This window comes from Pteropus vampyrus, unplaced genomic scaffold, assembly GCF_000151845.1.
Source record: "Pteropus vampyrus isolate Shadow unplaced genomic scaffold, Pvam_2.0 Scaffold213, whole genome shotgun sequence".
Classification (NCBI taxonomy): domain Eukaryota; kingdom Metazoa; phylum Chordata; class Mammalia; order Chiroptera; family Pteropodidae; genus Pteropus; species Pteropus vampyrus.
The window spans coordinates 2,244,717-2,256,045 of NW_011888994.1; the positions used below are offsets into that span (position 1 = coordinate 2,244,717).

General features: G+C 40.3%; 1 long non-coding RNA gene across 1 annotated transcript in view; it reads left to right on the top strand.

Annotated features, from left to right (window-relative positions):
• LOC105300497 overlaps positions 1-11,329 on the top strand; it is a 75,147-nt gene that overhangs the window by 58,870 nt on the left and 4,948 nt on the right. Inside the window, exon 4 of the long non-coding RNA XR_002783415.1 lies at positions 7,783-7,880. This is a non-coding gene — a long non-coding RNA (uncharacterized LOC105300497). The remainder of the gene's footprint in view (positions 1-7,782; positions 7,881-11,329) is intronic.

Genomic DNA, 11,329 nt, shown 5'->3' on the forward strand with positions numbered 1-11,329 from the left:
TTGAGTGCTGACTATACGTCTGTCAATCACCATTCTAAGCCCTTCATGTATACTGATTTATTTAATCCTTACAGTTACTCTATAAAGAAGATTCCATTTTATTCCAATTTTGCAGATGAAGGAATTGAAGCTCAGAGAGTTATAAGTACTTGGCCAGGCCCCAAAGCTGTAGGTAAATGGTCAATCAGGGATACGAACTCAGGTAATCTGACCTGAGAATCTGCCACCCACTACACCACTTCCTCAATACTCAGACAGCTTTGTAAATTGTACACAATGTTGTCATAACTGTTGGACAATTCACTGCTACTGCATATCACTGTCTTTTCTAGATGGTATTAAAAAGGAGAAAGCAAGTAAATGCAATTATTTTTTAAAGATTACTCAAAGAAAATGATCCCTTCTTTTGATCAGTGCAGGTAATACATAGTTGAAAGAGGTTAAAAGAAGTTATTTTTTAGGTATTATCTCTTCTTCTTGAAGTAGTCATTAAAAGCCCTAAGATGGATGAGATGGTTGGTACCTTACAGTGTACCTCATACACCTGCATTTTTCTGCCAAGATCTCTATCCAACCATGAGGCCCTGTAGGACTGGGTATTTCCTGGCACCTTTTTAGGATCCTTAACATGATGATTATTTAAAAAATAAATAAATAAATAACCACTTATACATGTGCTATAGGAAATCCCAAACCTTGGATATGTGTTAGGGAAAGCTTCCTACAGTCGATCATGTCCAAACTGAATTTTGAAGAATGAATTGGAGCTAGCTGGAAAGAGCTCGAAGTCATGGTTTCTGGGCCAAGGATCCAGATTATGCACAAGACAGCATGGCATATTCAGGGAGCTGTCAGCCTTCAGTGTGACTGGCAGAAAGAGCACGAGGAGTGAGGGAGGACATGAAAACCAAGAGGCACACAGGGGCCACACTGCGAAAGCTTTACGTACCATGAGAAGGAGTTTGGACTTTGTCCCGAGGGCAATAGAGAGCCATCGATGACATTTTTGTCTATTAATTTTTTTTCCCAGATTTATAAAAATTGACGAATAACAGACATATGATAAAATGTACAAAATCTAAAGTTAAGATCATCAACCATCCTGGTTTTTCTGGGCCAGGACTTTTAGTTTTAAAACCAGGACAGTTCCAGGTAATTGGGACAAGTTGGCCATCCCATCTAAAGGGTATCGCTCAATTTTACATACATGTACACCATGTACCATTTCCCAGATCAAGCCCCAGAAGGCTCGTATCTCCTAAAGTCCCACTATTCCAAAATCTCTCACCGTAGTTTTGCCTCATTCTGAACTTTATATAAATGGAATTATACAGTATATTCTCTTTTGAGTCTAGCTTTTTAAATTCAACTCTGTCTGTGAGATGCATCCTTATTATTGCTGTAATTTGTTCCTGTGCAATAAATGTAATTTATTGCTGTGCAATATTCCATTGTAAGACCATATCTCAATTTATTTATCCATTCGTCTGTTAATGTACATTTTGATCAAGTCCAGATTTTGACACAATTATGACTAAAATTGTTATGAATATTTTTGTACACATCTTTGGTGGGCAGATGCTCTCATTTCCATTGAGTAAATAACCCAGGAGTGTTTAAGGTTAGAGGGTATATATAAGTTTGCCTTTAGTAGCAACTGCCAAGCTATTTCCCAAAGTAGTGGTACCATTCTATACTTCCAGTAACAGTTTTGAGAATTCTTGCTTCTTCACATTCTCGACACCTGGTATTGTCTGTCCTTTTAATTTTAGCCATTCTAGAGAGTGTGCAATCATATCAAGTAGTTTTAATTTGCATTTCCTTAATGATTAAAGATGTTGAGAATCTTTTTATTGACCATTCGTATATCTTTTGCTAAGTGTCTGTACAAGTCTTTTGCCCATTTAAGAAATTGGATTGCTTGCTTTTTATTTTTATTAAGGAGTTATTTATATATCCTGAACATGAGATTTTTTAAAACTATATGTATTGCAAATATTTTCTTCTAGTCTGTTACTTGGTATTCCACTTTCTTTATATAGTCTTTTAAAGATCAAAAGGCAGAGTTTTAATTTTTCTCCTGTGGTAAGTGGTTTTTGTGCCTTGTTTAAAAAATTATTGCTTAACCCACGAATATGAAGATATTCATTTTCTTCTAGAAGATTTATATTTTCTCTTTTGCATTTAGATCTATGATCTATCTCGAACAAATTTTTGTTATGGTATTTTTTTCCTATATGGATATCATGTTCCTTCCATAAAATTTGTCAGAATTCCCCATTGAATTATCTTGGAGCTGTTGTCAAAAATCAATTGACCATGTACGTGTGGGTCTATTTACAGACTCTAATAGTTTCCACTGATTCATTTGTCTATCCTTATGCCAATACCACGCTGAATTGATTGCTGTAATTATTTTATAGTAAGTCTCAAAATCGGGTAACGTAGTCCTCCAGATTTGCTCCTTTTATTTTCAGAATTGTTTTGACTATTCTGTATTCTCTGCATGTTTACATAAATTTTAGAATTTTGGCAATTTCTATTTTTTTTAAAAACCTGCTGAGGTTTTGATTGAGATTGCATTTCATCTGTAGCTCAGTTTGAGGAAAATTGACATCTTAACAATATTGACTCTTCCAACCCATGAACTTCATATATTCATTCATCTATTAAGGACTTTAAATTGAGGACTCAGTCATGTTTTATAAATTTTGGTATAAAGGTTTCATGCATCTTCTGTTAGATTTATTCCTAAACATTTTATTTTTTATGCTGCTGTAAAATGGCATTAAAATTTTTAGAAATTTTTAATGTTTATTGCTAGCATACACAGGTGATTTCTATACCTTGTTTAGTGATGTTGTTAAATTATTTATTAATTTTAATAATTTTTCAATCAATTTTTTTGAATTATTTATTATGTAATTCTGTAGTCTGTGAATAGTGATAGTTTTATTTCTTTCTTTCCAATCCGTATACTTTGGTTTTTCTAAGCTTATTGTACCAGCTTGGACCTCCAGTACAATATTGAATACTAGTGGTGAAAGTAGACATCTTTGTCTCGTTGCTGAATTCAGGAAGAAGCATGTAATGTTTTGCCATCAAGTATACTGTATGCTTTAGAGTATCCTTTATTCTCAGTTTCCTGAGAATTTTTATTTTTATCAAGAATAGATACTGAACTTTATCAAATGGTTTTTCTTATGCTTATTAAGATGATTATATGATTTTTCCCCTCTGTTCTATTAACATAGTGAATTATATTGATTGATTTTTGAATGTTAAATCAACCTTACATTCCTGGAATATAGCCATTATATATTATCTTTTTAAATATATTGATGGATTTAATCTATTAAAGTCTTGTTTAGAATTTTTGTATCTATGCTCATACATAAGATTGGTCTGCGATTTTTCTTTCTTGAAATGTCATTCTCAGATGTTGGTACCACCTGGTGAAACCCTACATCTCTTATTATTCCAGAAGAACATAGAAAAATTCAAAGTAAAAGGATGGAAAAAGATACACTGTGCAAACCAAAGTCTGGTGTGTGTATACCAATTGCATACAAAAAAGGCTTTAGTCAAGAAGTATTACTAGATAGATTCTGCTGAAAAGATTAATAAAATTAATAACCCTCTTGCTAGATTAATACAGTAAAAAAAAAAAGAGAAAACAAATTTTCATTATGACAAAAGATCTATTTAATAGGAAGATTCTCAATTGTATGAACTTAATAACAGCTTCAAAATACGTAAAGTAAAATTTGACAGACTAAAAAGAGAAATATGCAAATGGATAATTGTAAATAAGGATTTTAATATAACTCAGTAACTGATAAAACAAGTAGACTAAAAAAAAATTATTAAGAAAACAGAAGCTTGAACAATATGATTAGACAACTTGACCTAACTGAACATTGCAACAAACAACTTCAGAACATATTTTCTTCAAGTTCTGAAGAACATGAACATTTACTAAATAACACATGTTGGGCTATAAGGTAAAGAGACATCATTATAGCTTCTACAGACATTAAAAGAAAAGAGTATATCATGAACAATTTCATGCCAATAAATTTGACAATTTGGAAGCCCGATTTTTATATATGGAGCAACATGGTCAGACTTTCATGTCAGAAAGATTACTCTGGCTACAGTGTGGAGAATGGGTTAGAGGTGGGCAAGGCCAGAGGCAGTGAGGATGTCAGGAGCCTACTGCAACAACTAGGCAAAGATAACGATGACCTAGATTAGGAAGTGGTGGTAGGGAGACTGAAGAAGAGATCCAATGAAAAAGCGATTAAGAAAGGAAAGATGACGGTCAGTGATTATATGCCATTGCAAACTGTTCATTCAAAAATATTTATTGAGTACCTACGATATGCCAGGCACTACTGGGAATAGTCAGTGAGACAGATATGGTCCCTGCCTTAGTGATGAAGCTTACTTATGATTGGCATCAGAGCCAGAAATTGTATCTAAGAGTTTTAACTCCATCTCCAAGCCGGTGTGCTTTCCACCAGATGCAGCAGTTCAGGCTGCCTCTCTGTTACATGATTTGCTTTCTTGCATCTGATACCAGCATAACTATCTTTGTATCTGCCTTTTTGAGTCACCACAATGGCTGTATTCTTCCAGGCAGCATTTAATTGATTTTAAAATTTTATAAGATTAAGCTGAATCCTCATAAATTTTTTTGGTTTGGCTCAAAGTTACATAAACTAGGAGCTGACTATTCCAAAAAATCAACGTGCTTTCCTTTTAAAACGGAGCTGGGTTCTTCGTCACAGCGACATTTGCAATCTGCTCGGCATTAGCACCTTCTTCCTGGGATAGGGCAGGCCGAGGTTTGGTGAAAATAGCTTCTTCAAGCCACTTCAATCACCTTTGTCAAAGCAAAGGATGTGGGAAGCCTGGTTTCATCTGGTGTGCCTTTAGTTCCTGCTCTGCACTACAGAACTAAGAACTGTAAGTTTCTCCTAGGAACTGTAGAACATTGGAGCCGAAAGAAATTGCAAAAAAAAAAAAAAAAAAAAAAAAAAAACCCACACATTTAATCCAACCCACACATTTTAGAGAGGAAGAATAAAAGCTCAGAGAAGTAGAATGACTTGCAAAGTCACCCAGCTCCTTTTTTATAGAGCCAGGACTAGAATCCAGATCTTTCCAGCATCTTTCCTAGCACATCTGTATCACAGCATCAAGAGCCAGGCATCTATTCTTACCTGCTTTATATTTTAAAAAATAAAACTTTTTAGTTTTTGCTCCAAACAACCATTTCTAGTTCAAATCCCCTTCTCTAGTCACATCCTGTATTGGCTCTTCACCATCCTCTGCCTGAAGGGAGGCCAGAATCTGTGCAATGCAAAGCAGATGAAGCAGGTACAATTGGGGGGTGATTTCAAAGACCCAGGGAAGGGCCTTCTTCCCAGTTGCTTTTAGGTACCTAAACTTTCTAAATGACAAAAACTTTTCACTATACAAGGATATCTAAGGCCCATGATGCAAATTTCTCAGGAAGAAAAATGTAATGGCTTCTATTGTTACCGAATAGCAAATAATTAACACTGGATCCCTTCCTGGAAACATTTTTTGATAGAATGGAAGATAATGCAAAAGAGCACTAAGATCCTTAGGAAAGCTAGAGAGTTCACTGTACTAGAAAAGAGGAATAGAGGGTGTATGTGTGCATGCTGGCACACGGGTGTCATGGGGGTGGAAGAAGTAGGAGCTTCCAAGGACAGACTTCGTCTACAGTGACAGATCTTCATCACAGCTTGGTCCTGACTTTGACTCTGGTCAGTCTGAGGTGCCTGCATCCTAATCCTGAGCCAACATGCCTGAAAAACTTCCATCTCATGTGCCAGCAACAAGGAATATGAGGGAAGGTGTAAGCCAGTGAAAGCTTGGACTGCTTGCCACACAGCAGCCAATAGGTCAAGTGACGAGGTGTTAGGCAAGGAAAGCGACTTTATCTGGAAAGCCAGCAAACCAAAAAGATTGCAGACTAGCGTCCTAAAGAATCATTTTGGGAAAGAACAGAATTCAGTCTTCTTTTATACCAGGGCAAGGGGGAAACGGGAGGAGTTTGAGGTCAGGAGGGGGTTGATGACTGCAGACATCGGATGCCAGCAAAGGTCCGAAGGAGATGGTGAAACCTCTCTGCTTTTGGTCAACAAACTCTGGTTGTTGTGGTCCCAGTCACAGGTTCCTGTAAATCTTTTGATAAAGCATCATTATTTGTGTGCATACCTTCCTTATCTCCTTGGAGAGGTAGTTTCAAGCAAGAAGGTTGTTTCAATAATTTCATAGCATATCTATGCTCAGGACAAAGCAGAAGTTGCTAACCCACATTTTATGAGAATTGAGCAGGCTCGAGCAAGATGGAGTCAGAAAGACTGAGTGTTTTGTTCTATTACGAGGGGAACGTCTTCCAGCCAGTGAGCACACAGCCAGCTGTGCACCAGTGACGAATCCCAGACTAACAACAACTAAGCCTTGCGATTGGTTCTTTGTTATAGAAGATTCTCTGTGAGAGAAGGTTTAGGGGAGTGAAACTACTCTATATGATGCTATAATGGTGGATGCATGTTGTTATACATTTGTCAAAATCTGTGGAATGTGACCAAGAGTGATGCTTAATGTAAGCTATGGACTTTGGTGAGTATGATGCGTCACTGTAATTCAGGGGTCCCCAACCCCCGGGCCATGGACCGGTACAGGTCTACAGCCTGTTAGGAACTGGCCTGCAGAGCAGGAGGTGAGCTGCAGGCAAGGGAGCGAAGCTTTGTCATTTGCAGCCACTCCCCAGCACTAGCATCACCACCTCAGCTCCACCTCAGATCATCAGGCATTAGATTCTCATAGGAACACCGGTCCCTGATTCCAAAAAAGTCTGGAACCACTGGTATAGGTTCATCAATTGTCACAAATGAACCACTCTGGTGAGGGATGTTGATAATGGAAGAGGTCGTGCATGTGTGGGGACAGGAAACATATGGGAAACCTCTGTACTTTCTGCTCAATTCTTCTGTTAACCTAAAATTGCTCTAAAAAGTAGTCTATTAAGAAATTTCTCAGTTCACAGGTGGCTGCTAGATTGGCTGGGAATTCCTACAGGAGGCACAAAGCAGAAGTAGCAGAGTGACGTACATGAGGCTTATATGGGATCCAGGAAACCTGGGCTCTGTTATTAGCTCTGGGGCCTTGACCAACATTTCCTACGCTATAAAATGAGGAGCATAGGCTTGAGGGCCCACAGCTGCATTCTAATTTTATGGTCTTCATTAAACATATTTTTCCGGGTACCTTGAAACGCTGTGCCTTGGAATAAAGGGATAACTAGGCACAAAGAAAGGATCTTGTTTTCTCAATTGAGACCCTCGGGGCTCCCTCTGGTTTTTTTTGCCTGGGTCCAGAAGTATTGCATGAGTCAGCCAAGGTTTTGTCCTTATCTGAGAAGGTCTCTGAGGTCTGGGCCCTACTCAGAGTAGGAGTTGAGGCTGCTCATTGGGCCTCCCACAAGCTGGCCCCTCCCCTACAAGGATCATTATCTTCCTGAGAGGAGCTTTAGCCCTGGGTCTGAGCCCAGGAACCTGATGGGGCGGCTGGGGGGTGGGGAGTGAGGGGGAGGGAGGTTGTTGATATTCAGGCAAGAAGGTCATTTAGCCTCAGTCCTGTTTGGTTGTTCCTCTTTCCTTCCCTTCTCACTAGGGCTCCCCAGGACTCCATCCTTGGGTCAGCAAGAGCTTCAGAGATGTATTTATCTTTCTTTTGCAGCTCCTGGCAGAAAGTGATTCCACCCGAGGCAGATATTTTTAACATCAGCCAAGGCTCCCAAGCCTCTCACCTTCTGCCTGGACTACAGTTCCTGTCGGGTAAGCCCCAGCCCTAGTGCCCACCGCGTTGGGACTTCAGGCCTGCATCTCTCATACTCCCCCTTTAAATGGCTAGTCTCACCTACCACACCTGTTTGGTAGAGGCAAGCGTTAAAGAGCTCTGGCAGCGTCTAAGCCTTTAATCAACAAAAACATTTGATGGAATTGAGCAAGTTTTCAAGGTTTCCCTCCTGTTTATGCAGCAAAACACTCCACCCCAGCCCTCCATTGCGGATTGCAGTCAGGCTTAGATGTCTCCATCCTAACTAGCTGCCTGCCACCTCCCTGCAGGGACAAGTCCACCCATTTAGAGCTCTTTGTAATTGGAGAAGTAACTTATTTCCCTTGGTCTCTTTCCATTCTACCCACTGCTCACATCTTTCTTTTCCTTCAAAGTGTTTTTATACTTTGTTTTCCTCTTTGGAGTTCAGCAACCTCCCCCTGACCCTTTCTGCATTGCCCAAAACACATACCTTATGGGCTGGCCCTGGGGATATATGAGGTGAGTGACGTAGATTCAAGAAATTCAAGTTAGACTGGAGTATCACAAACCTCCCCTCCCACCACACACACACAGAACGCTTCTATCCTCCTGGGTTAGCGCTGGCAATTGCCTTTGCACAGTGGGCACTAGGCCAGTGATTACATCTTCAGATGAAGGGCTGCCCAGGTTCTCTCCTCTGCTCTCTGGAGAGTTTCCCGCAGAAGCAGAGAGCCGGGCTGAGGACAGGCTTCACAGTCTTGCCCGGGGTCTTTTCTGGGAATTTGTAGCTTGGCAGCTGAATGTTGAAAAGGATCTAATTACATGTGTCGACGTAAGAAACGTCCAAACCTGTAGAGAATTTTTATAAGAGTTTATTTGAGCCAAACTGATGACATATGCTGGGGAGCAAGATCTCAAATGCTCCAGAGAATAACAGTTTTGCAGTTTCTTTTATGCATTTGAAATTAAGGAGGGAACGTAAGGAAGATTACATGAAGGGTGGAAGAAAGCAAGGCCGGGATTGGATTGCAAACCAGTTAAGATTATACACTTTCATGCTTTAGAGGGAGGGGTCTGAAGGGGGTCGTTTCAGAGATGTTGACCTAGATGCATAGAAACCATGGACAGGGCTTGCTTGAGGCAAGGATGAGCCTTTTACTAAAGAAGCATTATGCCTGAGGCGTGACTACCCACCATGACTCGCCCAGTTAGGAATTTATGATCAGATCACACTGTGAGGTTACTTTCCATAGAACCCCTTTTTCTTCCTTGCACAGAAAAAAGCAAGGGCACTCAAAGTTGGGGGCGGTGCTTTGCTGTGCACATAAAAATCAGAAGAGCAATTCCATAGTAAGGAAGCACTTCCCTAACTGCAAGCTGGCTGGGCCCTGCCCTACTCCCTCTCTGTGCTGAGCAGCAGCTGGTGCCCGGGCCCTGCTGAGGGTGGCAGGCCTGTGGTATAGCTCTGAGTCCTAGATGAACCAGTGGAGCAGGGGCCCAGGGTTTCTGTTTGGTCACTTTATTCTCTAGTCCAGTCTGTGTCATGGGAAAGGCAAAACCTGTGGCAAAAGGTCAGGAGATGAAAATGCATTCAGAAAGGAGTCCATAGAGAGGGGTGTGTGTGTGTGTGTGTGTGTGTGTGTACTTGTAATGTTGGTAGTGTTAAAGTTAAAGAACAAAATTCAAACTGAGTAAATTTGAAGATCTAATTGGCTTTAAGTGATTCATGAATCAGGCAGCATTCTATCTAGCAACTAGAAGGGCATTCCAATGAGTTGTACAAAAGGGAAAGTTTTTATACACAGAAAGACGATGGAACTAGGAATATTAAAAAGTGGATTATTTCAGGCAAGAACACCTTCCCTTATGGGAAGGCAGGGGGACTTATCAGGCAAATTACCTCACTAATGTCAAGATCAGAAAATTCTAGGCTGGTTTAAAACCCCACTTCTGGGAGAGGCTGACACTGCAGTTAGGTTACTTATTAAGTTTTGGTTTGGTGACTGGCTTAGCACAAGTGACTCCATTTTGGCCTGTTCTTTTTTTAAACGGTAGCTTTTATTTTAGGGCAACATCCTCTCTGCTGTCTTCCGTCTCACACACCGACACGCCCATGAATGCCCACTCTCATATCCATTCCTTGCAAAGGAAACTGCTCTTTCAGCTCCGCGTCAATCCAGTGGGGCCTTCTAGTGCCTCTAATTCAATATCTTATTCTCCTTATGATCCGAGAGAAAAGGCTCTGATATACCCTCGAGAGCACGAGAGGATACAGAGAGCTTGCAGCAGCTTCCTCCCCTCCTATGTCCGCCCCTTCAATGGCCTCCAAGGAGCCAAGAAAGAGAAGAGGATGAGGCAGTTGGGGGAGCTGAGAGCTGGACCCAGAGTTCATCCTGGGGTCAGGCCAGGCAAGCTAAGTGGCTAGAGTTCTGCCTGGAAGGAGAGGCTGAGTCAACAACCTAGGGCCAAGGTGAGAGGGTCAAGGAGAGAGGCTGTCTGGAAGAAGGACAGCTGTGACTGGTTTTGTTCTCAGAAGAAAGTCCTGCAGGCAGGTCATTTCTTCAAAAATGGCCTTCTGAGTTGCCATTGTCCACTGTTAGCCTCTATATGACATTCTGAATATCCCCTCCCCACCTCTGCCAGAGTCCAGCAAAATGTTTGTCAAGAAATCAATTATTTCCAACCTAGTACAAATTTAAGCTAATCTAATGTATTCCCAGGGTCATTTGCATTGTAAGCCTTAGCCCCGATTGCAAAATAAAAGCCATTTCACCTTATAAAGGACTAATACACATCAGCCCACAGACAGGAGAGTCATTTCAAGGACAGAAGTACTTTCTGGACTTTGGAACTTTAGTTTCCTTCCAACTTTAATCCTGCTCAGAAGAGGAATAGGCTTTGATCTCCCAAGTTGGAAAACTTCTCTCTACTTGTCTTTAATACTACCTAAAATTTTCACTATTTAGGTTAAAGCATTTCCCTGCAAAGCCACTTTTTCCTGAAGTGTTAATTAGGACAGGGGTATTAAAGTGATTGGACAAGGGACAATCATACTCATTTTCACATTGTAGGTACATCCCAGACCTGGTCAAGGCACAGAACAAGCTCATTTCTATGTCCAGAAGAAGAAAGAAGATTAATGAGGTAGAAAGAGACTTTAAAGTCAGGGGACCTGAGTTCACTAATAGCAATATGGTCTCGAATAAATAATTTATCTTTAGTATCCTCCCCTGCAAAATGAAATGCCAGCTGTTTTCCCACAGAATCAAAAGAGAGTGTATATGTGATAGAACTTTTAAAATTGCAAGTCCTATAAAAATGTAAGTTATTGTAATATTTGAATTTACAAGACAACTTCCTTTGGCTGATAAGTCCTTTCAAGGCACTGGGCCTGCAATTCAGGTTTCTGCCACTAGAGGGAGACAGCATTGCCTGGTAACCTGTGAAAACCAAGCATTGCATCCTT